Raw genomic sequence first — 27,656 nt, 5'->3', positions numbered from 1 at the left:
GGGGCTCTCTCTCTCTCGATCGTAGATCAACTTTTATGCTCTGCTCCCTTATCTGTGATGAAAGTTTCCAGGATACTATTCACACACCCTCAGCCAAAGAGCATCCTCCCTTCTCCTTCTCTAAAGGAACATCACAACATAGACCAAAAGAGACTAGAAATAACACAATGAAAATAATCAAGAGATGGTGCACCCAGTAGTAAGGAAGGCTTGGGCACTAACAGTAATTTAAAAATGGAAAGGTACGTTAGCGTTCATTCATTGATTCTCCCATTTCTCATTCACCTGTCCAGCTTGGACTGGAAGCGGAGATTTCCAGCCCACCAGCACAGAACTAAAAGGGTCCAGTTAGTTTGCTAAAGGATTCGTGCTAATCTGAAAAGCCAAAACTTGTGGGGCCCCCTCATTTCTATTAGAAATGGAAGTGCTCCCTGTCAGACAGATGTGTGGAATAGCTCCCCTCCAAGGGAAGTGATGAATACACCATTCTCTGGTTCATAAAACTAGAGCACTCAAGGATATGCTATAGGCAGCAACACTGTGCTTCAGGAAAAAACTGGGATCAATTCTGCCTTTTTTATTTTCTAAAATGTAACCTTTGGAAATCATGAACCTCAGTGGAGGTCTCCAGGGGCGGCTCTAGGGATTTTGCCGCCCCAAGCATGGCAGGCAGGCTGCCTCCGTCAGTTTGCCTGCAGAGGGTCTGCAGGTCCCGCGGCTTCCCGCTTGGCGTGCTGGGGCCTGGAGCTGCCCCTGGAGGTCTCAGATGTGAACTGAGAGTTCTCAGTCTTTAACTGAAGGAACAGGCATGTTGAATCTTAAATAAGCTAGTATTTTTCCCAAATGTTTCAGTCATCTGAGTTATAGATATTAACAAAAGTCTGAAGTGTTCAAATATAAATAAATTCTCTCTCTCAATTCATCAGGTTTCACTTTCATGGTATTTCTTACCAGTTCAGTCCTCATGGAGTCAACCAGGAAAAACAGGCTAGACAAGACCTGCAACAAACCATACCCCACACACCCGTCTTAAGCTGTGTGGCAGGTCCTGCTTGCTAGAGATCTTTTTGCTGGTAAAACACCCCATGCAGTTTGTTTACCGTGTGGATTCCCATAACCCTGGTACACTATAGAGCTTTACACCTACAGCCCTCAGGAGCACTCAGCTCCTGAGACACGCAGGGGAAAACAATCTGCTTCTTCCCATTCCACTTCCTTCCCATGCCTTTTGTACCATCTGCCTGATGGATTAATTAGCCACTTAGTTCTCCTCACCCATCAGTTAGGTGCAGCTCTTCTTAAGTGAGATCTGCTCTGCAGTAATTAATTAGAGCTGCAGTGACCAGAGTGCTGGCTCAGCTGCTATTCCCCAAGCACTCTGTCACAAGCTCCTCTTAGTGCCTTCTACTCCCTCCCTCCTCCCACAACCTACCAGGCTGGACATTACAAGGCTGAGGAAAATCCAAACCCATTTTCTTCCATTGCAGGTCCTCTTTAAAGCATTGCCATTGTGGTGTGACACTTCATAACCAAAGTACGAGTGTCCCTTTCCAGCACGCAGTCAAGTAACCCTAATTCCAGAGCAGCGCATGTTTTGCTGGTACCAGAGAGGATGCTGCTGTGGCCCAAATGGAGACATCAACAAAACATCCCATCCTGCTGCTATCTGCTGCATGAGACTCAAGACGAGAAAACTGTGTTTGTGGTTTTCAACTGGGGCCACCACAAGCCAGAGAGGGTGAAATGTTATTTTCCAGCTTCTCAGAGTGTGTTTCTGAAACAACTGTCAGTGGAAAAACCATTCAAATTATTTAGAAATAAAGACAGTTGACAGCCTCCCTTTTAAATTGAATGATAATCTGAATGTTGTATATTCTAAGTCACTTTTTCATTACATAAGTAATTGCTTGAAATGCCATTTTGATTGTCTTCATTAATATTGCATTTCTCCACACTGGTTTCCAGAGATGGTTTTGTTTTGATATTGTGGATTTAGGAATTTCAAGGGAGAACTTTAAAATTCTGCATTGGAGAGAATAGTTAATTGTGCTTTGTCCCTGAAAGAGATTCTTTGCTAAAAGAATTCACGGTAGAAATATAGTTTTTTGTATATACAAATCTAATAAAGGCTCTGGATGGGTCACCTGAGGGAACTGAACCTGCAACCTCTGCATCTAAAAGCAGGAGGCGCTACTGTTTTAAGTTAAATGACAAGCTCCATTAGCTTAGGGGCAGTAGTAGACTCAAGCTGCTAAGCAATCCAGCCACTAGAGGGTGACACAGACACACCTGCTCAGCATGTTACTTGAAACTTCTGCTCAGATTTTGATGCTCTGACCACTCAATTATGGTGTGCTTGGAAGATGTACAACACACTCCCCAGTGACACCCATTTCGCTACACGTGTTCATCTGTGCTCCCACAGAGACTTTTAGTGAGACAATATTGGCCCTTACTCATAGCCTTTTTCCTATCAGTCGTTCCTAGGTCTGCAGTGGTGACTCTGTGCTGCATATTCCAATAGAGAAAATTTGAGCGTTTTATTGTGACATATGCAGCACCCTGATTACCTTAGCTAGAAGTGGGGGTAGCATTTTAGATAACAGGCCCCAAGCCTGCAGTCAGATCTGCATTAACACAGTGTAGAGCCTCACTGACTTTCTACCCACATAGGCCAGATTGCAGGATTGGGGCTCCAATTAGTAGTAGTAGATCTTCTGGGTTTATGTTCTTGGCTCAGTGCCTACCTAGAAATCACTCACTATAGCTCATCTCTGCCTTTGGTTCAGAAGCCTGTTGTTATGGGGCAGAGAATGCAATGATAAAAATGCTCTTTCAAGGGACTCAGTATTCACTTAGTTATATTGAGTTGCAGTCACCCCAGAAGGCCCATCTCCAGTTCCCCATTCCATGCCCTCACTGTAAATTAATCAAGGTGAAATTGGCAACAAGTGGTGGAGAAGCTGCCAGCGTTTCATCTAGAAGAATTATGGACTTGATGCACCCGCATATGCCACGTCTGGATTTGCTGTTCTGTGTACTGTTATCAGGCTGGGAAGTGGCAGTTTATAGGGCTGTGCACCTGTATTGGTTATTTTAAATGCACTGTTGGGACACTTCTGTGCGAGAGGAGTTGTTATACATACAAAGTACCCTTAATTGCCTTCGTCAGAACAGCAGCAGCTTCTGTATTGCCTGTGCCCTGTTGGCAGCCATGCAGAAACATTTGGGCTGCTGCTGGCATTTTTATAATCCCAAACCTACAATCGCCATCTCCCTTTCCCCCACCTGGTCTTCTCTTTCCCGAACACCACCACAATATTTGTGTCTTTAATTTACAGTGTCAGTCTTTCTGTTTGCTGCATGCTGTTCCAAGAGCATAAAGAAGAAATGAAAGTATAAATCAAAAGTGTCTCCCAAATGGCTTTTGTGTGAGGAACTGCTCAGTAAACAGCCCTTCTCAGTCCTCTTCCCCAAACCGCCTCTCTAGACGTACATCAAGCAATTAGCAAGCCTCCGCCCCATGCCCTTTCCCCCTCCCCCATTCACAGAATAATTGCAGCTGGAAAACGACAGCTGGGGCTACCCACTAATGGTATTTGCTTCCTTTAGAAAAGGCAAAAAAAGATCACTGGCAACCCAATAGGGATCTGTGTGCACGTGTGCATGTGGCATTCATCCACCTGTCAAGGAGGCTTCTTCTGCGGTGGCATTCTGACTGCCACCATTGCAGTGATTTTCCCATCACACCTGGCTCTCTCTCTTCCTTCTGTTCCCAATTATTGAGGAATAAAGGGAGTGGAAAACACGTCCCTCTTCCTAAACCATGGAGACTTCAACATGACGATGGTCTTTAAAATGTAGACAGAAAGACCTCTAAACGGGGAAACACATCAGCAATGACAACAACAAAACATATACAGTGGAATCATGGTATGAATCAGGGATGTTAAAAAAACCACACACATATAGAAACATCAGTAGGCTATGAGAGGAGAACTTCCTTTGTAAAGCTCTGTTATTAGATAGCCACATACAGAACCACGGCATGGGACTCACGGACAGACAAAAGACAACTTTAAATTGGGCTTCCTGACACTTTCTACCCCATATTTAAACATTTAGGGCCAAATTCTGATCTTCCGTATGCGCGTACTATTCTCCTGTCTTCAGTTAGAGATGACAAGCCCTCACTCTGGACCCCAAACTTTGGATCTGCCTTGCTACTCAAGCTTCTCTATAATGGGTTTGAGCCAAAACAATTAACCTAAAACATCTTCAGATTTGGTAGAAGTTTGGATTCAAATCAGATTTCAGTTCTGCACTTCAAGCACCTCTTTCAGACATAAATGAAGGATGTTCCTTGACCTCTAGCAACTCTATGGACATTTGTCTTAGTTAATGTTTGTCCAGAGCTTTGATGATCACTGGGAAATCACCAAGTGCATTAAGACAACTATTTAAGATACTGCCAGAATTAACTACTTAAATCGGCACAGAATTAAATTTGGATCCCAAGTGATCCCATGGCACCTCAGGCCATGTCTACACTACAGACTTATGCCAGCATAGCTTTGTTGGCTAGCACACAAAGACACTCAGGCCTAGCTGAATTGCTATGCTAGCAAAACCCCAGCATAAGCACTCCTATGCCAATAGAAGAGTGCTCCTGTCAGCATAGCTAAACATTGCCTAGGGAAGTGCTGTGGCTATGCCAGCACAACTCCTCTTTCTGTTGGCACAGGCTGCATCAAGGGCCTAGTCTATACCTAAAACCTAGGTGACCTCACTACATCGCTGAAGGCTGTGAACAATTTGATGCTGTGTACACAACTTAGTTAGGTCAACCTAACCCCCACTATAAATGCAGCAAGGTTGACAGAAGAATTCTTCTATCGACCTAGCTGCCAGCCCTCAGAAATGGCTTACCTACACTGACAGAGAGAACCCTTCCATTGATGTAGGATGCTACAGTGACACAGCTGTGGCTTCATAGCTCTGCTGCTGCAGTGTAGACATACTCTATGCCAACATAGTTATGCAGTGTAGACATGGCCTCATACTGAATTTCTATTCAGAGATTTGTGCATAGTAAAGCCATGCAACCATGACCAAGTTCAGCTGGAAATTGTTTTTTTTTATGGTTAGTCTTTCAATTAACCTCATGTTGAATCCTGGTGAGAACATGTGGGACAGAACCTGTCAGCTTTGACAGAACCAAGAAGTGGTTCTACTGAAAGACATCAGTTTCCTCATGTGACCTCTAACTGTGAATGCAAGCTGTGTTCCAAAAGCATCAGCAAATTGCAGCCGGTAAACATTCGCTAGTATTTACAGACTGCAAACACATTTGGATTCAACTTGACAAGAAACTTGTACAAAGTCTGTACAAACCATTCTGCTGCATAAATGCGGGTCGAGCTCCAACCAAGGCCAATTCTATGAACGGAATGTTTTTCCCACCTCTACTATGTGCCTGCCACAGCTCCCTGGTCAGATCCCTGCCCCATTGTACTACTGCATCAGAGCCCCAGCTCTTACACACACAGGTCCCCCACCTCACTTCCTCCAATAACTTGTGGATCTTTTGCAACACAAATGGTTCACTTTTTGTCACAATTTGCTAGTAGCGCCTCCTGCTTGGAATCTACCACTAGTTTCTAGCTGAGTGTTTAAAATAAATACATTTTACAGAAAAGTAAACTAAAGTTTTAAGAAAAATTACATTGGCATGAGCAATACACAAGTCATAATTCCTGAAAATAACAAATTGCAGAGCAGGGTAATCAGAAGTAAATTGATATTGATAAATAAGCTTTTCTTCCTCGCAGTAGGTGGTTTATTTTAATCTAATGAGTTTTAGATTTTCTGAGCTTTCAGATTCCATGATGAAGAGCCATCTGCACTGGAATTACACAGCGCTTTGAAATATTGTAATTTTATGGCTCATTTTGTCAGGACTCTTGAAAATGAGATTTGCTCCCAGTGAAGAATTTTGCCCTCTTTCTCCACCCCCTACCTCCAACCCCATGTGGGGAAAAAAGAAGAAAAAAAAACTTCCCTTGTTAAATAAATACGGGCCAACATATCTGTGGACATTTGGTGGGGGTGCAAGGCACAGGGATGTGAGAGAAGGGAGCATGAATAAGGCCAGTGTGTTTTGGGAGGCAAGAATACAACATTTTTTTTGTGTACGCCACGGCGGAAGTGGAGGTGGGGGAGAGATGCTTAATATAGAGAGACTCTAGTCTCCCGTCTGTGTACCCTTCACCACCACATCTCTCTCTCTTGGATAGCAAGACAAGGCAAGCAATTTCACAGAAGAATTGGGATCCCCTGGTTACCCCATGGGCTGAATAATCAAGATACACCCACTTCTAAAATTATCACAACATGGCTGAGGGCTAGGGAAGCAAAGAGGGAAAGAATAGCTGGTCCAGAGGGTGATACTGCAACAAGTCCCCTCCTGAACTGTACCTGGCAAAATGGAGCCACAGCAATCCACCCTTGAATCTTACAACAAAGCACATCCCCCAAGATCTATATCCAAACAGAGCCAGCACAAGTGGCTATGACAGACAGTCCCATGCGTCATAGGAGAAAAAGCACATTTAAAACCTTCTATGAAATCAACTCCTTCACCTTCCCTCCTGACTAGGATAACCAGATGTCCCATTTTTAAAGGGACAGTCCCATATTAAAGCCCTCCTGCAGGTATCCCAACTTTTTCTTAATAATGGGTAAATTTTCCCATATTTTCTGTCCCCCAAACCCCATCAGTACAGGTGGGTTCTGCTGCTGGCCATATCCCTGCTCATTAGCAATGAGAGGGGAGGAGGTCCAGTGGCAGACAACGCCAGAGGGTGTGCAAGGCTGGTGGCAGGGCAAATCTGCAATGGGCAGGGCCAGCTACTCCCCCTTCTGGTCTGTCAGCGCAGCCTCCGCTGTATGCCGACTCTTGGCCAGCAGGTCCCTGCCCCCGTCTTGTTTCCGGCCACCCCTGGCTGCCCACTGCAAGCTGCACTGGCTGGAGAGTGCAGGCAGGCGCCAGCGGGTTGTGTGCCACCTCTGCTGCCCACCCATTGACCCTTTATGTGCTCCCCCTCTCACTGTCCTCTCTCTGCTTTGCCCCTTCACCCTACCCCTGCCCTGCGGCTCCTCCACATCCCTCCCGGCACAGCACATCCTGCTCCCAGCACTGAGTGGAGAACCAGCCCCTGGTCGGAGCACTCCGCTCACCAACAGCCCGGCTGGCAGGTCCTTCCTTCCCCCACTGTCTGTGGCTGAGCCAGCGCCCCGGGAAAGCTCAAGACCCTCCAGCCTGGGGCAATGGCCAGGAGAAGCCAAGCACTGTGCAAGGCTTTGGCACACTCAGTGCTGGCACGGGGAACCCTCTCCCCCCTTCAGCTAAGGTCTGGAGTGCGCAGGGGGGGGAAGGGGGAAGTGATTTCCAGCCTGTTCATACCCCCATCCTGCAGGTTCCTACAGCAGCCCCCTTGACAGGAGCATAGCACCCTCTTCACCTACTGCCCACCCTGGTTCCTGCCCCCAGGAAACACGGGCTTCTCCATCCTCTAGGCACCCTCCTCTGCTGACCCACCTTTCTGGCCGGGTTTGCTGAAGCCCCTGCAGTCAGGTTCCCTGGACCCTGGTACACAATGCATCCTTAGTGTTTAGGTCTTAGCCCCTTTCTGCCTACACTGTAGCTGGCTGACAAGAGGTGACTGGATTATGTTGGTGGCCAGCAGCAGCCTGAAGGTGTTAGATGCCTTTCCACATTGTGCAGGCAGAAAATGACAAGCTGCTTCGAGCCACGGGGGGTGGTGGGGGAAGAGATGAGTTCTGCAAAGACACAGTCCAGGTCATCCCTCCTCCCCCAGTGGCTGCCGCTCGAAGGGACTCCCTTCCCTTCCACACATGGCCAAAACGCTGCTGCTGGCCACATTCTGGTGTGAACCCTGGCAGAAATCTGGGGAGGGGGCATGTGACCTGGTGTGCCACCCACCCTGCCCCCAGTGGGTTGACTTGGGAAGGTGCGGTGGCAGGTACCAGGAGAGACAGGTTTGTCCCAGGGGCCCAGCCAGGCATGGAGGGGCAGAAAGGGCTGGGTAGGGAGGGTCGGGTCAGTTGGTCACCCCCCACCCCATGTAAGAGAGGTGTATGGGAGCGTGTGTGTGTGTGTGTGTGTGTCACTCCTCCCCATGTGATCCCTAAAGCCTTAAAGATAAGAAGATAAAAAGAAATACTGCGTAGTTGGATTATTTTTATTTAACAGGGGCTCAGTCAATTTAACATAGGTGCCAACTTCGTGGGTACTCCAGAGCTGGAGCACCCACAGGGAAAAATTAATGGTTGCACTCACCGGCAGCCAAGCTCCCCCCCTAGCCTCCTTCTCCGCTGCCACCAGTGCGCCGTGTCCCTGTTCCTTCCCCTCCCTCCCAGTGCTTCCCGCCGCCAAACAGCTGTTTGGCAGCGCTTAGGACTTTCTGGGAGAGAAGCAGGGATGCAGCATGCTCACGGAAAGAGGCAGGGTAGGGTCAGGGCCCTGGGGGAAGGGGGTGGAATGGGGGCAGGGACTTTGGGGAAGGGGTGGAATGGGGGCTGGTCAAGCACCCAAAGGGCAGAGGGGAAGTCAGCACCTATGCAATTTGATGTTAATTTGAACATTTGTACTGCATAGTTCTGACTGATTGCCATTGAACTTACTTGAATTGGAATAATTTTACCCAGTGTCTCATATTCAGCATAGGGAAATATGGTCAGTCTACTCCTGACCAGTGCACTAAAGTGGGCAGGGAGGAAACATACATTTGCACCTTTCCCCTGCCCATCTTGGCAGAAAAGAAAGGGGAAAAGAGGGTGTCCTCAGTATAATCTGCAGTGCATGACCTCCTGCTTCAATGATGGGCATGCAAATTGCTGCAACACTGTACTAACACTGCGAAGCACAGTGTCTGTTCAGAAAGCCATTTTTCCTGTAACACCAAGTTGCCAAATGTAAGATACATCTCCCCTCCCTCCCCACCAATTTTGCACTATTTACAATGGGAGACTGAGGGAGGTAAGAAAGATCCACCTCCTTGCTGTTCTAGGTGGCTGCTAATAGAAATTCATTCAGCCATACTCGGTGGTATTACTGCAATTTATTATTTGTACTGTGGTAGTGCCTAGAGACCTCACTCAGGGGTCTGAGCCGCACTGTGTCAGGCACTGTACATACACACACGGAATGAAAAAAGAGCAACCCTCCTCCAGTATGTGGTGTATTGAGGACAGTGTTGAAATTGTAAGCTATCGCTGTAAGAACGGGGGTGGAGGGCGGTCCTGGTCCTGCTTATAGGCTATAGGGCCCCTGCATAGTCAGTCTGTAAAGAGCCATTCTCATGCAAGGTGGGGTGAGTTGTGCCTCACAGCCTAGGAAGCAGCCAGTTTTCCCTTTCTCTGCTTTCAGGTTCTTCTGCGATTTTGAATCCTAAGAAATAAGTGTGTCATGGTACAACCTTCCAGCAAGAGAATTCCCGTTTTTCATCTCTGTCTGTGTGTGTATGCTGTGAATACAACACAGTACACAGAGGGAAAAGAGATCAATTCCTTGGGTAAAGTCCAAAGTTGCCAGCACAGTGTCTCTGCAGTTGATCTGCTAATTACCATCTAATTCTGCTGTCACTAGCAATCACCCTCCACTTGGGAGGCCTCACTCTTTCTGGAAGGCAAACATTTCCTTCAAGCGATACAGAAGATGAACACACGCATGAAGTCAGCTTGTGCGGTTTGCGTCGGTTTGTGTTTTGAATGGCGGGCGGACTCTACTCAGCAGAGGGGGCTGTGTTTAAAACACACAAACGGGTACTGTGCTGCTGCCATAGAAGGGCAAAGAGCTTCAGGAAAGGCTAGGCACTTGAGGCCTGACCCAAAGGCCGCTGAACTCAATAGGAGACTCTCCAGGCTCTTAGAGCTTAAGCCTGCTCTGATTAAAGTCAATGGGAGTTTCACTATTTACCTCACAGAGAGCAGGATCCAACCTGACCTGAACAGCAGTTTGTAAGGAGGTGGATTCCCCCTCCTGCTCTGAACACTTTAACACACTTCATGTAGTCCAAACTCACCCTTTCCTGGGCTTTGACTTCACTACAGTGTCACACACTTGGTTGCATATGTACATGAAGCTTCTTTGAACACACCAGCGGCTTCTTGCATCCCTCCATTCCCTCTCCCCGTCCCCATAAGCTCCCTGTGGGTCACCCTCCCACCCCTCTCTATTTCAGGGACTTTCTGCAGCCCCTTCCCCCCATCTGTGCCCTCTCATTCACTCCTCTGCCACATCAGAGGCTCTGTCTGCACCATGTCCCTCCCCCATCCATACCACTATCCTTCATGCTCCCCACCACCCATGCCTGGGCTCTGTGTGCACCCACAATTCCCCACAGCGCTTAAAGTATTTTACAAAAGAGGTCAGTATCATCCCCTTTCACAGCTGGGAAAATGGAGGCACAACTGACTCTGATGTCAAGTCCCAGTCCAGTGACCTATCCACTAGGTCACATAGTCTTCAGCCTAAGTTTCCTCCCTATACTTAGCTGTTTCTAGCATTTTCCCTGCAGGACTTCTCTGTTCCAGACCCTACATCCTTTCCTTTTATACCCTGGTGGGACCTCACAAGATCCACCTGCTAGTATGACTCATCAGTAGTTACATTGCACTGTCATGCTGGTTTCAAGCAGCTATCATCAGAATGACTCAAAAAGGAGCCCTGAATGCTCATATATTGGCCTAGAATCTATCACCCTGTGGCAGTGTATTTGTACATACACATGTCCTGCATGGAAGCTTTCCAGGATGGGAAGTTCTGGCTACTCTACATATGAACAAGAGTCACACAATAATTGATTTTGCAACTTTCAAAGACATCCACAGAGGGGACTTGACTCAGAGGCAGCAGCTTCATTTATTATGTACTGAATAAGAATGTCGTCAGTTTCAAATACACACAAGTCAGACCACTAACTGCTCAGGATTGTAGTCTGTGGGTTACTGGCATGAGGAGCAGCACTGGAAGAGCAGCAGGGAGTTGCAGGCCAGGATTGCTGTGCATTGACAGCACAGTGTGAGGTGAATTTGCCTTGCACTTGCCTGGAGCAGTGTTCCTCAATCTCTTTGACATCAGGGGCCAGCTTACTGCCTTCCTAAACTGTCAGGGAGATCTCAGGGACTAGCACCACTCACTGAGAAACACTAGCCTACAGTAGTACATCTTTCTGTTGTTTCAGTCCATCAAACGCTTAACATTTTCCCTCTCCCAACAAAAAGAAAAGCCACCTCTATTTTCTTTAAGCTGTGCTTTCCCCTGTAAATAATTCTGGATGCAAAAGCTAAACATGGCAAATTCAGTAAAAAAAAAAAAAAAAAAAAAAAAAAAAAAAAAAAAAAAAAAAGCTTACTGATTTAAAAGCTGGAAATTCACAAATACCAGAAATCAAGCTATATTTTAAAGCCCTCCCAAATTTCTGTTTCTCCCTGCCCCCAAATGCCCAGACTCGATCTAAAATCCATTTCAGTATCCCTATACGAACCAGACACATGCAGATGGTGCAGTGGGATGAACGCCAAGGATTTAATCATTCTTTTCCATCTCTAACTACTCCAGTTCCAGTTTGTGTGTTTGCATTTGGTGTTTGCAACAAACAACTTGTGTGGCATATTGTCCGTTCCTACAGCTGTGGAGCAGGAGGCTGAAAGGGTAAATCTTAAAAAAGACCCAAAGGGTGCTCCAGAAGCACACGTCACTCTAGGCAGTCTCCGCTGCAAAAGCTTTCAACTCATTTTTCTCTTCATCCAAATCAAGAGAGAGAGTGTCCTTGCTGAGTTTGCACAAAGCTCACTTAACTCTCAGGGAGAGGCACTTCTCTGCTACAGACCTTTCCAAGGCCCACTAACTGTTCAACCTAATGAAACTGACACTTTGCCTGATATAGTAACACTGTGGGCATGCTGTGGCTAATCACTTGCTTGTTGAAACCTTTAAAAAATTAGGGGTAGTAAGAGGAAGGAAAGAAGGGGCTACTTAGAACAGTCAGACCAAAACTGCCGCCTTGTTCGCTCAAAGAAAGATAGATACAAAGTGAAAAACAAAAATACCTACCATGAAACAAACTATTTTACAACTTATTGGATGTTCAGTAGTTAAACAGCCACAACACACCCACTCATGCAAACATTCCCGATCATTTGCTGAGGTCCCACTAAGCTGTCCAGTCATTTTTTCCCCCATGTTTCCTTCCCCATCATTACAATCTACCAAGATTTATATATAAAATAGTCTCTCTTTCCTCTTCAGCCTCATTCCTTCCTCAATTCTTTCATGTATGACACTGGTGAGGTCACAATTCACTTCTCAGAAGCGGTGGTGATGTCAAACCCTCAGACTGGGCTGAGGAATGGGGCAAATCAATGTGGATTAAAGAGAGGACACCTGAAATTTCAGCCTTTGTTGAGATTTGAAGGCTGTTGGTTAGCTTTTCACTACATTCCTGGCTCTGTAGTTCCAATCAAAAGAAAAGCTGTTCTTGTTTCTGCCCCGTCCTTCAGGCTTAAGAGGAGATTTTGATAGTTTTCATGAACGTTAGAGCTTTTGGGAGCTTGCCCAAGATGAGTCTCAGACACTGTGTTATTTCCATTGCAGCCTTGTCTTATCAGCTTTATTGAAATGTCCATGCTGCATGGACATCCACTAAGTAATGCAAACACTACCCTGTTAAGATAAGTTCCTGTCTGCATCCTAAAAACTTGCCCATACAGGTATTGCCCTGGCCTCTTCTTTTGTCATTCAGCATTAAACGCATTCTAAACTATATGCATTTCCTTACCTTTTGGGGGCGAAGCCAGACTTTTAGGCACCTGCTCCCCTACTTGGTGTAAACTTTGCTTGTACCAATCAGAAACGAACACACACAGTTTTTAGGCCCCATCCCCTATGACACTTCTATGATGTCATAGTGGGTACTTTAGGCTGGTCTGTCATGTGCAGGCAGAAGAGGAGAAAGAAAAACGAATTCTGTGTACCTTGTGCACACCCGTAACCGAGCCTGATCACGTTGAAGCCTTTCTCAGCTCACGTGTTTTAAGCAGAGTTTCTACGTTTGCCGGTCGTTATGAGTTGGTTTGTATTCGTAAGTATTGGTTATTACTAAATGCTGCATCTGTGTTTATAAATATTGTTTACTGCATCTTTGTTTATAAATATTGTTTGATAGTAAATACTTTAGCCATTGTATGTTTTAAGCTCCATTAACCCTATTAGCTAATCATATGCTGCTCCCCTACCCCTTGTAACTATCCCCAATAAAACTTTAAATTAATTAATTTTAATTGTGTGCGTGCCTGCAGTTTGCATCGTGACCCATACCCTCCTTGCATCCCTTACCTATACAGTCTATCGCCACGTGCAGCCTGGTAAATAACAGGTCTGCATTTTTCTTTCGCCCCTAAAAGTATGTGGCAATCTACATACCCAAGTCATAACCCCATATAAAATGAGTCCAGTATGAAACTTGGGATAATTTGTGTTTTTTTTAAAAAGAGGGACAGCCTTCTTCACTTCTTCCAGACCCCTGGTCAGGAATTGGGAGAGGATCTGCATCAGATCATCTTACAACACCAGCCTCTTGCTAATCGCTAAGGAAGGAGGGGAAAGGAGAGAATAATAGAGAGAAAAAATGAACACTAAGAGAGAAGTGGTGATGTGGGGAGCGGAGAGAATTACCACTTCCTCAATCCTTTGCTTTAGCTGAGTCCCATCTCTTGTCTGCCCACTGTATCTGTATAGTAGGTCCTTAGAGCAGGAATCTTGACCCTGTATTTGAGAAGCCCCTAGCATGTGTTAGATGCTAAACAAATAAAAATGGGAAAATAAATACAGGAAAGGGGCAATAAGGTTTAATGGGGTTTCACTGAAATAGGTTATTTTTAGAAGCTGTCAATGTCTGGCAAAGGCTCTTGTATCTGTGGAAGAAACTCACCTCCGGTCACCTAAAGAGCACACTGCTAGGGCTGGTCTCATGTACCGTTGTTTTAATGGGTGGCTTTCAGTACTTCTTTGAGGGTGGTCCCCTTTAACAGTAGCTCTGACTCACCACTGCAACACACAGCAGTTCCAGAAATCTGGTACTTCAGATACACCAAGAGAGACACTCGTCACCTAAGTATGTTTCTGTGACAGTTCAGTGACTCTCAGACCCTTGCTTGTGTCCATTAAATCCAGCAAAGACAGTGTAAAGATTAGCCTGGTGTTCAAAGCTCTCCCTCCACACACATACACTCTTCTCTCCCTGCTCTGGAGGAATTAGCCCGCAGCCTCCAATATACCAGGTCTGCGGAAGAGAACAAAATGTCCCAGTGTTCCTGCAGCTCTGTCCACTGGCAAGTTATTGGAAGAAAGAGAGTGGATAGAATAGAAGCTCAATGCAGCTCCTACTAGCTCAACACAGTCAGAGGAGATTCTCTGCCCAGGGACCACGAAGGCTCCCACTTCAAGTCTCAGCTACTGTGATACAGCCCACACACAAAGCAAGTCCAGACCAGCCCTTGGCAAGGCACCATGTTGTTTGTTTTTCCCTACTTGTGCTAGGCTCTGTACAAATGTGTTTGAAGTTAAGCGTAGGCCTATATGCTTGCAAGCCCAGGGCTAAACACACAAAGCAGCATTATTACAGTAGTTGCCACTAGTACAGTGAAGGAAATTTTACAGGAGAGAAATTTCAGTGGCTGTTGTGAACAATTGGGGGTCAGTTTGCCCAACGAGCATAAAAAGGACATGTAATCAGAGAGCAAGCACTACATTTAAAATTCTACAGTGATGATGTCAAGACATATGTTGTGCCTGCACATATACACACATGGCAACAGCAGCAGCAACAGCTGGGACTCTATGTTCTAAAGAAAAAGGCACAGCCCCAGATCAAGCAAATCTTGTATCCTAAACTATTTAAATTTAAAAGGGATCTGCGTTTAAAGTCATCTGCACAGAGGGCAGCCAATACATTTAAGAAACTTGACAAATTAAATCAATTTTAAGATAGAGTTCTCAGTACTCCTTGGAGGCCATGGGAGGGGGCGCCTTGGGAGTTAAAAAAAAATCTCATTGCTTTTATTTTTAAAGCGATATACATGTAGTGTAGTGTAGTGTTGTGAAGCAATCTTGCCCTTTAATGGGATTCCCTTGAGCAGAAAGATGGCAGAATACAATCGGTGCATTGGGTCCCTTGTTAACCAATTGATCACAGCTCTCCCGCAACTCATTTAGGACCAGTAACATGCAGAGGCAAATCCAGCAAGCCCCACAGTTACTCTCAGAGCTGTGTGGGAACTAGAATTTCTATTTCATGGGAAATTCCATGTTTTTGAAATTTGTTTTAATTCCAAATAGGAATGAAACATCAAATTTTGACGTTTCCCCACAAAATGATTTGGAGAGAGGAGGAATCATTGAAAACAAACTATTTCATTACAATAAAAACATTTCATTTCAGTGTTGTCTTTATTATAATAGGTAACAACATTTAAAAAAATGAAAGAGTCATTTCAACTCTCCCCATCCCCTTTTTATGGTTCCAAAATGGAATGTTTTGATATTTTTTTCTAAACAAAATTTCTTCTGAACCAACATATTCCCAAGGGCTGCCTCCCACATGCCCTCTTCTGGCCAAAGGTGACACTGCAGCATCTTGCCTCAATTTCTCACTCACAATCCAACGGTAATTAAAAATCCCCCCTTCTGGGGTTCAATTTACTTAGTCCTTACACTCTTGCCCTCCAGGCCCCCAGCCCCAGTTTAGTGCATCTCCCATGCACTTGAGTCAGGAGACCCACCAGTCCTCCTTCTCAGAACTGGTTTCATTTCTTTTCCTCCATGCAGGAGCTAGTCCTGCTCCCCACAATATACACCTACAGCTGTTTTCTCAGCCCAGCTACAGCTTCCGTCCTCTGTTGAACAACTGGTCCCACTAGCTAGAGTCTCCTTGGCTCCTACTCTGGCCCCTTTTAAGTCCCAACCCCAACATGTGTAGTGGGCAGGGCTAATTAGATAGGGCTGGCTGACCCAAGGCCTCCTGGCCATTAAAGGGGCAGGACACACTGTTACACAGCAGAACATTTTGATTAGATGAATCAGCATTTTCTGATGGAAAAACATTCCATGGGAAAATTTTCAGCCAGCTGTATTTACTCATTACACTATGCTGCCTTCACAGCCTCCTTGTTACTGGGCAACATGTCAGGTGGGATCTGTTGGGAAGGAACAGAGCAGGTGACATCCTCTACCAGAATAATTGAGGAAAAGAGCAGATGACAGGGAGCTATGGGCCCTGATGACATTTCACCCCATTTTGCACTTAGAGTGAAATCTAGGCTGCTCTGTGACACATGATCTCTTGAGCTCTACCTGCAGCACTACTAGAGATGGGGTCCTCCAAACCCCCGCACACCCTAATTTTGAGGAACCCAGATCCAGATTTCCCTCTTCCCCTCACACACAGTTATGGTTCCAGATCAGAAACAGCTGATTCATTTGAGCCAGAAAACTCATGAAATCTGCAGCATCACTAAGTAATGGCGAGGAGTAGCCGCACCACACAAATTGGAGGCAGATGGGAATAAGGGGAGAGACAAGAGGGACATGAGAGAAAGAGAAGGGGATTCTCCCCTCCACTTAACTTGGGACTTCTATGAAGAGTCTGAATCTGTACCTAACTGTAAACTCTTTAGTTACATAAGGAACCCTGCGTTGTGCCAGAGAACCCAAGAGTTACACAGGGAAGTCTCCAGGCACTGCACGTGGTTTGGAGTTCAACTACATTGCCCCTTCTTTATTGTTCAGCACCAGACTCCCAAGGACTCTAGATAGAGCTAATTAATGCAATGGCCTTTAGCCCTCTCAGTATCCACAGAGCTAACTTCTATTCTGCTATTCCTCCCCTCTCTGCCTGCAATAGATCTTCTGAGTTGCTGCTTTTCCCTCACATAGCTCAGTTGTTAATCTAACACAGGCAGTACGTTATTTCATACCTCTTAGTTTGTTTCATCAACCAGGCTACCTCAGCCCATCACCTTCTTTCTTCACACTTATGCAAAATAAAAAAAACTTACACTGTCAAGAATTCTGGTTACTTTTTAATTGAATGTTAATAACTGAACTGTTTGTTTCTCCCCAGCCATGTTTAAAATGGCAATGAAGCCTGGGCTACTAATTAGTTGTATTACGGTAGCACCTAGGACCCCTCAAGATGGACCAGAACCCCATCGTGCTGGGTGTTGTACAACCACAGAGAAAAGAGACAAAGAGCCCCCATGAGTTTACCATCAAAATTAGGCCTGAACTCCCATGAAGCCAAATGGGAGGCTAACACATTTTGACTGGACAGTATGAACAGGGACCAAGTTGTGTTACAAGAGTTTGTCAAAACAATACTCTTGAGACTAGAGGATGCTCTAACAAAAGCGTCTACTGCATCCCCATCCCACTAAGAACAAACCAACCAAATAATGAGAGCCACTGCTCTTATATAATTTGGGGCTATCCACACTGGCCAGTCAAATAGAGATGGTCAGAAAAGGATTGGTTTTCCACTGAAGAACTTCAATGAAAGGTTATTTTTGTTTGGTTTGGTCCATTGGTTTGTTTTTAAATTTAAAAAAAGACAACCTGAAAAACTAATAATTTTTTATTAAAAAAACCCTCATTTGTAAAAAGTTGTGTCAAAAAAGCCATTTTCCATTTCAATATTGTATTTTATTTATTTTAAGATACCCCCAACTCTCATTAGCTAGAAAGCAGTTCTGTCTAATTATTTTTTTTTTAAACTGTTCTTAGGAACCACTGCAGATGAGGCCTAATTCAAACCCTTGCTCCTGTGGTACAGACGCATTCCTGTATATTATACTTCTTTGGAAGTTCAGTCCTGTTCATAGATTCATAGACTCTAGGACTTGAAGGGACCTCGAGAGGTCATCGAGTCCAGTCCCCTGCCCTCATGGCAGGACCAAATACTGTCTAGACCATCCCTGAGAGACATTTATCTAACCTACTCTTAAATATCTCCAGAGATGGAGATTCCACAACCTCCCTAGGCAATTTATTCCAGTGTTTAATTACCCTGACAGTTAGGAACTTTTTCCTAATGTCCAACCTAAATCTCCCTTGCTGCAGTTTAAGCCCATTGCTTCTTCTTCTTTCATTAGAGGCTAAGGCGAACAAGTTTTCTCCCTTCTTCTGATGACACCCTTTTAGATACCTGAAAACTGCTATCATGTCCCCTCTCAGTCTTCTCTTTTCCAAACTAAATAAACCCAATTCCTTCAGCCTTCCTTCATAGGTCATGTTCTCAAGACCTTTAATCATTCTTGTTGCTCTTCTCTGGACCATCTCCAATTTCTCCACATCTTTCTTGAAATGCAGTGCCCAGAACTGGACACAATACTCCAGCTGAGGCCTAACCAGTGCTGAGTAGAGCGGAAGAATGACTTCTTGTGTCTTGTTTACAACACACTTGTTAATGCATCCCAGAATCACGTTTGCTTTTTTTGCAACAGTATCACACTGTTGACTCATATTTAGCTTGTTGTCCACTATGACCCCTAGATCTCTTTCTGCCATACTCCTTCCTAGACAGTCTCTTCCCATTCTGTATGTGTGAAACTGATTGTTCCTTCCTAAGTGGAGCACTTTGCATTTGTCTTTATTGAACTTCATCCGGTTTACCTCAGACCATTTCTCCAATTTGTCCAGATCATTTTGAATTTTGACCCTGTCCTCCAAAGCAGTTGTAATCTGTCCCAGTTTGGTGTCGTCTGCAAACTTAATAAGAATACTTTCTATGCCAACATCTAAGTCGTTGATGAAGATATTGAACAGAGCCAGTCCCAAAACAGACCCCTGCGGAACCCCACTTGTTATACCTTTCCAGCAGGATTGGGAGCCATTAATAACTACTCTCTGAGTATGGTTATCCAGCCAGTTATGCACCCACCTTATAGTAGCCCCATCTAAATTGTATTTGCCTAGTTTATCGATAAGGATATCATGCAAGACCGTATCAAATGCCTTACTAAAGTCTAGGTATACCACATCCACTGCTTCTCCCTCATCCACAAGACTCGTCATCCTACAAAGAAAGCTATCAGATTGGTTTGACACAATTTGTTCTTTTTCTACTATCTGCCTTAACAAGATTGGGGCCTTTCCCTGCTTCCTGCCTGGTATCCAAAATCAAAACCAGGAGTCATTTGGCATTTGATTTGCAAAATCTCGGATGCAAGGAAATTGACATTAATATGACATTTGTCAAAATCAGGACCACCGTGTCATTTCTTCTGTCATCACTATGCATCCTCCCCTTCAGCTTGGTCTCTGTCATCTATTCAAGTGGCAGCCTCTCTCACCTCAATTCTCACTCCAGAAGAAACTTGCACTCCCTACAGCCCGTATCATGGAAGCAAATATATATTTAAAAAACACGATGTTAAGTAATAAGAAATGCAAACCTATACTCCAGCAATCAAAGCACCTGATTTCTTGGCATGCAGAGCCATCCTCACACTGATATTTCCACTAAGTTATTCATGTTCTTTTACTTCCTAAACATCCTTCCACTCACCAATATGTGAGGTAGCACAGGCAGCTTGCTGCAGCCTTAGGAGAGGTGTGTTCGTCCTAGTCTCTGTACCTTTCCTGAAGACTTGCACTAGGCAGGTATTACTGCAACTGGGCATATCAATCACTAGACATGCCACATTCTAGACTGTCCTCTTCCTCATGCACATCCCAGATATGAGAAGGCAAACTGAAGTATTCCACAGCTGAATATTATGCCTGATTCACCAGTCTCTCTGCACCCTGTATAGCCATTTATGATTGTGCAAAGTGGGTGTAAGCCACTCCCAAATCAGAATTTGGTTCCCATACCAGCAGTAGTGTTTTATACCCACACGGCACAGGAAGGATTGAGGGTGGCACTTACCCTGTCTCACTAGGACAGACTTCTATACTTGGCCTTTATCATTATAATGAAAATCCCCAGGAAAAGCTCACCAATTAAAATAAATATCTATAGCTATGTCTTTTGGCATCCAACTAGGGATCTTGAGTCATGGGAAAACGCTGGCCTCTATAGGACCTCAGTTTGAGTGAATCAACTTTCTGATATCTTTCTAAAGGAGAAAAGAAGTTGCCTCATGCAATAGTAACAACAGATTGATTATTCCATTACTGCCATTGCCTCAGGGAAGTACTCCTTCATGTTTTCTTTTCTACACTGCGATTTAAAACTTCTCCAGGTGCTTTAATGGTTTCATCTTTGTCATCATGATCTCAAAGCCAGAAGAAATACTCTTTGACTTGTGATCATTTTGGTCTCTCTGAATTTTTCATGTGATGGTACAGCTATGCTGGGCGCACCTACAAACAATGATATCTCCACTTCAGTAAGACCCTGTGGCACTAAACAGATCTTTCTGGAAACTCTGCTACTGGCAGATTGCACCACATTAAACAGATGACTACGAGCCCTCAGAACTGGAATACCCTCCAAGAGTCTACATACAATGCAGCTTTCAAACTGGTCTCCGTTCAGATATTCTTTCATGGCTGACCTCTTACCAGACTCTGCTTCTCTCTCAAATATTAATTATTAGTAGTAAGTACTTATGTTATGGCAGTGCCCAAAGATTCAGAGGAGGAGCAAGACCCCATTGTACTGCACAAACAGAGATAATCCCTGTCCTGGAGAATTTACAGTCCAAAGATACAAGCAAGCAAAGGATGGAGGATGTGGATACAATATATAAGCAAAACTAAAATCATAGACATTTTGGACTGAAAAGGATTTTGAGAGGTCAGCTAGTCCAGTCCCCTGCTCTGAGACAGGAGCAAGTACATTTAGATCATCCCTGACAGTTGTTTGTCTAACCTGTTCTATAAAAGCTCCAAATAATGGGGATTCCACAGCCTCCCTCGGAAGTCTATTCTGGAACTTAATTATCTTTACAGTTAAAAACTTTTTCCAACTATCTAACATCAATCTACCTCACTGCAGATTAAGCCCATTACTTCTTGTCCTATCTTCAGTGGACACAGAGAATCATCAATCACTGTCTTCTTTAAAAACAGCCCTTAACATATTTGAAAATAGTTATCAGGTTTCCACTCCCCCTGTCCACAGCCTTCTTTTTTCAAGACTAAACATGCCCAGTTCTTTTTAAATCTTTCCTCACAGGTCAGGTTTTCTAAATCTTTTATCATTTTTGCTTCTTTCCTCTGGACTCTCTCCACTTTGTCCATATCTTTCTTAAAGTGTGGCTTCCAGACTGGACACAGTACTCCAGCCGAGGCTTCACCAGTGCCAAATAGAGCAGGACAATTCCTGCCTATCTTATAGGTGACACTTGTTAATACACCCCAGAATGATATTAGCCTTTTTCACAACTGCATCACATTGCTGGCTGATATTCAGTGTGTGATCAGCTATACTGCAGGGCTCCTACCTAGCCACTCATTTCCTGTTTTGTAGTTGTGCATTTGATTTTTTCCTTCTTAGTTACAGTACTTTGTGATTTTCTCTATTGAATTTCATCTCGTTGATTTCAAACCATTTCTCCAATCTGTCAAGCTCATTTTGAATTCTAAGTCTGTCCTCCATAGGACTTGCAACCCTCCCAGTTTGGAGTTATCTGCAAATCTTAAGGATACTCTATATTCCATTAGCCAAGTCATTAATGAAAATATTGACTAGTAGTGGACACAGGACAGACCCATGGGGACCCCACTAGATACATCCTCCCAAACTGACAGTGAATCACTGATAAATACTTTGAATGTGCTCTTTCAATCAGTTATGCAACCGGCTTTTGGTAATTTCCCTAGTTTGCCTATGAGAATGTCATATGGGACTGTGTCAAAAGCCTTCCTAAAAAACAAGATATACCACAACTATGGCTTCCCTCCTATGCAGTAGGCTATTAACTCTATCAAATAAGGAAAGTAGGTTGGTTTGGCATGACTTATTCTTAACAAATCCACATAGGGTAATCAGTAATTGCCAATTAATATTAATTCAAATTCACTTTCCCCACCCAAAAAAGATACTCCAAACGAACAGGAACCATCCAAGGTCCTGACCCTGTCATAAGTTCCATGCAGGCAGAAGGCCACTTCATGGTTCTCATTGCAGAATCAGGACCCAAATGTATACACAATGAGTCTCTCTCTCCTGGTCCTCATCCATCTTCGTTTTAATCTTTGCCCTCCACTGTCTAGCTTAGATTGTCCTCAGGACAGACTTTGCCTTTCAATCATCATGTACCCCGCAGGCACTATAGAAATAATAAATATTAGCCTTTTTGTACAGGAGCAACTGAAACTGCAACTAGTGGTAGGTTAAGCAATAAAACCCACTTATCAAACTATCCTTGCAAAGAACCTTCTCTCCGTATGGCTTACTATTTTTTAAACAGACCCTCTTGCGCGATCTGGCGGTGTTACCCCTTGCTCGCGCTCGAGGAGGAGACGTCCCAGTTTGATATCGCTCCATTAGCATCCACGAACTGGAGAAAGGGATCCGCACGGCTCCCTACGCGCAACGCACGCATGCCAGACACAGACCAGCTTGCAACAGGTACCCACCCTTACAGCCAGCTCAAGCAGCACAGGGTCCCTGGTCTGTACGGGCCTCCCTGTCTGGTGTCTGGCGGCCGAGCCGCCAGCGGTGCAAGTGAACCCCGCCCGCCCGGGCCCGGAGCGGGGGACACGCCGCTCGGCCACCTGGCAGTACAGGGCTCTCCCCTTCCCCCAGCTGGCCGGTTCAGCCTGCTCGAGCTGGGAGCCCAGCGCAGCGGGCGAAGATTTCCCTTGCTCTGGCATGCCAGGAGGTTCGGCTGGAAACCTAGGCGCTGGCTATAGACACCCCGTGTGTGTACAGACAGGCGGTGCCTGTGCTGTGATCCCTCCCCGGAGAGGGGTGTTACTACAGGCAGCCTCTGCAGCGCCAACCTCGTGAATGAACCAGGCACATCTCTGGCACCATAGCAATAACATTCAACTTGTCCTGGGGGTGGTGGGTCCGAGTTTCTTCTGCCCATTACCGAGGAGGACTGCATGTCTAAGCGGGAGGGCGGGGAGGGAGGCCAGGCCCTCTAGCCCCTACCCAAACTCATGCAGCTCCCTGGCATGCCCAGCGCACACCGCGGGATCGATCGTGCCCCTAACGAAAGCTGCGTTTGGAACGTAACTACAAGTTGTCAGAAACTTACAACGAGGGGCCACTGAGGGATGCCCCATCTCGGCATATTGCCAGGGCACCGGGTCACGGGAAGGACCGGGGGTTTAACAGATATTTTTAAATGACCACCGGCACAGAAATTAAATCGGGGCAACCTCGCCGAAAAAGCCCCTTCTCCCTGGGCCATTTGACAGGAAGAATTAAAAAAAAAAAAAAAAGTTTCCTTGCAAAACAGAAGAGAAACGATATGGGGGCGAGGGAGGCAGTGGGGGATAAGTTCGATTTTTGTTTTCACTTTGTATTTAAAATATTGATCTTCCAGGCTGGGCTGGCTGCCTCCCTCCCGCCCACCCCCCACCAAAACACAGCGCAACACAAAGACACGAAATTGTGGGGTGTATCTTCACATAACGGCTGAGGGATGCGATCCAGGGAAACAGGCTGCGAGGTAACAAGTGTTTCTCCCGCCTGCTCCGGACTAGACACGATCACACCGACAGCTAGCGAGCGGAGGATGAGAGAGGCTGTAAAACTTTGCCTTACCTGACGCCCAGGAGCTCACAGCGTCTGGGGACCGCTCGCTCTGTAATGACGCGGGAGGAGGCTCACTCTGCCCCTTCGGAGGCTGCGAGGTTGGAAACTCTTCCCCTCAGTCCCCTCCTCCAGGCTAACGAGTCCCTTGCAAAGGATGGAAAGTTCAGGGCCGGCAGGGAGCCCTTCCCCGCCACTTCCAGCCCGTTTCCATTGCCCACCGACGATAGCGTCTCGGCTGTGCGTACAGAACGTTTACACGGCTCGATTCGGCGCAAGCCAACCCGCGGCAGAGCGATGCCCTCACAGCCCAGCGCACCCTGGAGGAGTCCTGCTGTAGCCCAGCGCCTCGCTGACTGCTCCGTCCGAGGCCATGGCGGCCGCGGGCAACTTTAGCTTCTTTCTCCCACCTTAGGTCCGTTTACACTGCTCCCCTCTGCGAGAGCCGGGGAGCAGAGGAAGGGGGTTCTGCGGGGGTAGTGCCATCAGGGACTCCCGGGGATTCGACCGCACCCCGGCTTTAGAAACAATAGGAATAAACTGAGCCCCTCAGCTGCAAACGAGAGAGGAGGTGGGGGGCGAATGAGTGCAGGCAACACAGCTGCTGCGGCTGATCACTTTGCAAGGCGGCAGCGCCTCATTGCCAGGTAATGAATATTTCAGTGCGCGTTAAACTGCTCTCAGCTGATGTCATGGTGGTTGCTGCTTTGGTGACTCTACAAATCCCCCAGAGAGAAGCCGAGCAGAGCTCAGAAACCAGACTTAGGAGCAGCAGCTGATGCTGTTTGCCAGTGAGTTCCCTGCTTCTCTGATCCTCCCCTTGCCCGGGAAAAAGTCTCCGCTCTCACTCACAGGGCGGCTGCTGCTTTGTACCTGCCCAGGGAGCAGGAATGTAGTTATTTAAATAACGCTGCTCGATGTAAAGCGATCGTCCCTTCTTCGAGCCCCTGCCCAGCCCGCTCACAGGCAGCTGGCAGAGCAAAGCCCTGTGACTAACCCAGGTACCCAAGGGGCAGGTGCGGTTCCCTCCAGAGTCTGGGGTAAAGCCAGAGCATCCCCATCAATGCCACGGGGGCTATTTCGGATTTACAGGGCTGTAAGGGAGAGCAGGCTCTGTCCCAAAGCACCCGGAGATACCTGCCCTTTTTAAAGGGGGCTCAAGAATCCCCCAACACGCTGGGAGAAATCTAGAGACGAGCTGCCGTTGCCTTTCTGCTGGAGTTCAAAGCTCACATTTTTAGCATGGAGGGGAGTTACATTTATGAAATTCAGTCTTGCCTCGCATCCACCTCTATTCTCAGCAGTATCGGCTTCTCTTCGATGTGACCCCCACCCCCTCCAGCTAGAACAGTTAGTCACTCTCCTGTCTGAGGAGTACACGCACAATTTCCCAGGCCTTGGGTTATTTTTTAAGACATAGGCAATGATTTAAAAAACATCAGCTTCTAGAGTCATTTCCTAGGCTCCTTCTCCCTCAGTCATCTGTCTCCATTAAACTAGCATGTTTGAATAGAAATTTGGTTTTTCAATTGTGGAGTCTGGCAAATCTAAAGCATTTTTTTAATAATTAAATTGGCCTCTAGCTGATAGCTCAGCTCAGCATTTAAAACAAACACCAGATAGAAAAGCGCTAGGTTTTGTTAGCAGCATAAACTGCACTGGAAAACAATTGTCTCTAACCACCCCTCCACTCTTCTTCCTATAATTCTAAACTAGGCATTCTGCATGTACATAAAGTTCATCTTGGCCTTTATACTAGTATTTATTTATAAGTCTTTCTACAACCATGATATTAAAAAGCAAATGAAAATGAGCCTAGAATGACTTGGATTATTGGAACAGGCTTGAATCAGAGATGAACATGAAATAGCAGATCTTGGCACATATTGTCATCAGTTAGGATACAGGAGCATGCAGCTGGAATAGTGCAATGTTGCAAGAGTACAGTTCACCTTCTCCTTGCTCTCTGGAGCCTGAGGTTCTGGCTTCTACAGGCAATGCCTCCCCTCTTATTGTTATTTCTATCTTGCCTGTTACTGGCAGTTTGATTTTGGCACCTGACTTCCACTAAGGAAGAGGGCAATTAAATCTTCTCTGCACCTGTTTTGCTCCATGAATGCCACAAAGTAAGTTATTTCCAGTAACTCTCAATACAAGTAATGGAGAGAGATTAAATTTTACATTTAATGACAAGTTACTCCCTTAATGATGATAAATTGCATCCACTAAACATGGCTTGTCTGAGGATTAGCCAAGTATACAGTAAAATCATCTCAATCAATGTGTTTTCTTGCATGTTAGCAGATTGAGGTTACAATGTGATAACAGGATTCAGTCTGCTTGCACATAGGACCAACTTTAATAACATAAGCAAAAGCAACAGGTGTCTAAAAGGAATCAAGCTGGAAGGAGCATTTCTGGATGCAATTAGTGCAGCAATGGACTCATTTGTTTCCCAGGATAAAGTCTCTAATCACTTAGGTGCACTGGGCAACCTTCCCCACTTCACGCTGACAATACACCTCCATCCTAATGCACAACACCTAGGCCTGCTAATAACTCTGTATTGCCTCTATTATGCCAGAATTGAATTCACACACATTGCAGCTCTAGTAACACGCTTCAGTCCTAATCTTTAATGTCCTCACTGCACTAGCCCAGAGTTTCATTTCCGTAGAGACTGCCAACTCTATCCCTTTGACCCCACACTTGGGCCCCGCTGGATGCCAATAGGACCCCACACTTGAGCTCATGAGAGGCTCAAGAATCATGGAAGCAAACCTGGAAGAGCCTAGCCTTTTAGTTACCTTCAGAATAATTCTAACTTTCCTTTCTAAAAATTATGTCCTAATTTTTCAAAAGTCAATAGTGATTCTTGGGAGTCTAGCTTGAAGATGGCGGATTTTCAGAAAGCAATGAGCACCAACCCACTGAAAAGCAGGCCCCTTTAAGGTTACTCAAGTTGAGCACCCAATAAACACTAGTAATTTTGGTAAATCTACATCTGTATTCAGCTTTAGACTGTTACAGAATTCTTCCTGGATGCTTTGTTACTCAAACACTCTCTTCTCCGCCTCCTCCAAGAACATCTTTGGATGAGTGACTCATACTGATTATTGAAGTCAGGGTCTGGTAGCATTGATTAATCCTAGGACTCTCCTGAACATCTGTGGACAATTATATCATTACCAAACTGCGGGGTTTATTGATTTGGAGTGAACAAATAGCTACTGTGGTCTAAACTGATGTTAGTAAATCATTTTGCCTGCGAGCAATTTGAACTGAAGGTGAAAGGTTAGACTACTAGACCCTTCATTTGCTGCACCATGGAGATCCCTTTAATTAAGTATTTTGAATAATTGTGCTTTTCAAAAGCACAAAATAATGGTGCATCTGACTAGATATAATCAAATATTTACTCTGACATCCACAAGCCAGTTTGATTTTGGTAATCTGCATATCATAAAGCCCCCCAAGAATTGTAAATGAAGTAAGAGTTTGCATGACACCAACAACCCTTCAAACAGGTCTGGTATAAAATATCAGAGGTGATTCACTTAGATAATCTGTAACTGTGCAGTCTACCCTCCACAGTGCATGTGTGAAATACCTGCTCCAGTAGGGAAATCACACAAGCCTTTGTTTATAATGGCCTCAGGTTAATCTGCTTCTCTGCTGTGATGCAGCTGTTGGCTCCGCAGGTTCTTGAAGGCTCAGACGCTGTGAGCAGTGTTACTTGTTCAGGGCAAGGAGAAGTGAACGGGAGCCTATATATAACCTTCCTTTCTAGGGCTTCTGAGTCCAGTGTTGTACCTTAGAGCTAGCCACGCTGTAAATCTAATCATCTCTCTGTTACCAGAC

General features: G+C 45.5%; 1 protein-coding gene across 1 annotated transcript in view; it reads right to left on the bottom strand.

Annotated features, from left to right (window-relative positions):
- Positions 1-23,907, bottom strand: part of CDH23 (cadherin related 23) — a 536,798-nt gene extending 512,891 nt beyond the window's left edge. The window contains exon 1 of the mRNA XM_030571362.1: positions 23,808-23,907. The gene's annotated coding sequence lies outside the window, so the exon portion shown is untranslated. The remainder of the gene's footprint in view (positions 1-23,807) is intronic.
- Positions 23,908-27,656: the final 3,749 nt, after the last annotated feature.

The sequence above is a fragment of the Gopherus evgoodei genome, chromosome 7, assembly GCF_007399415.2.
Source record: "Gopherus evgoodei ecotype Sinaloan lineage chromosome 7, rGopEvg1_v1.p, whole genome shotgun sequence".
Classification (NCBI taxonomy): Eukaryota; Metazoa; Chordata; order Testudines; family Testudinidae; genus Gopherus; species Gopherus evgoodei.
The sequence above is the reverse complement of the archived record's forward strand: the minus strand, read 5'-3'. Positions and strand labels throughout refer to the sequence as shown.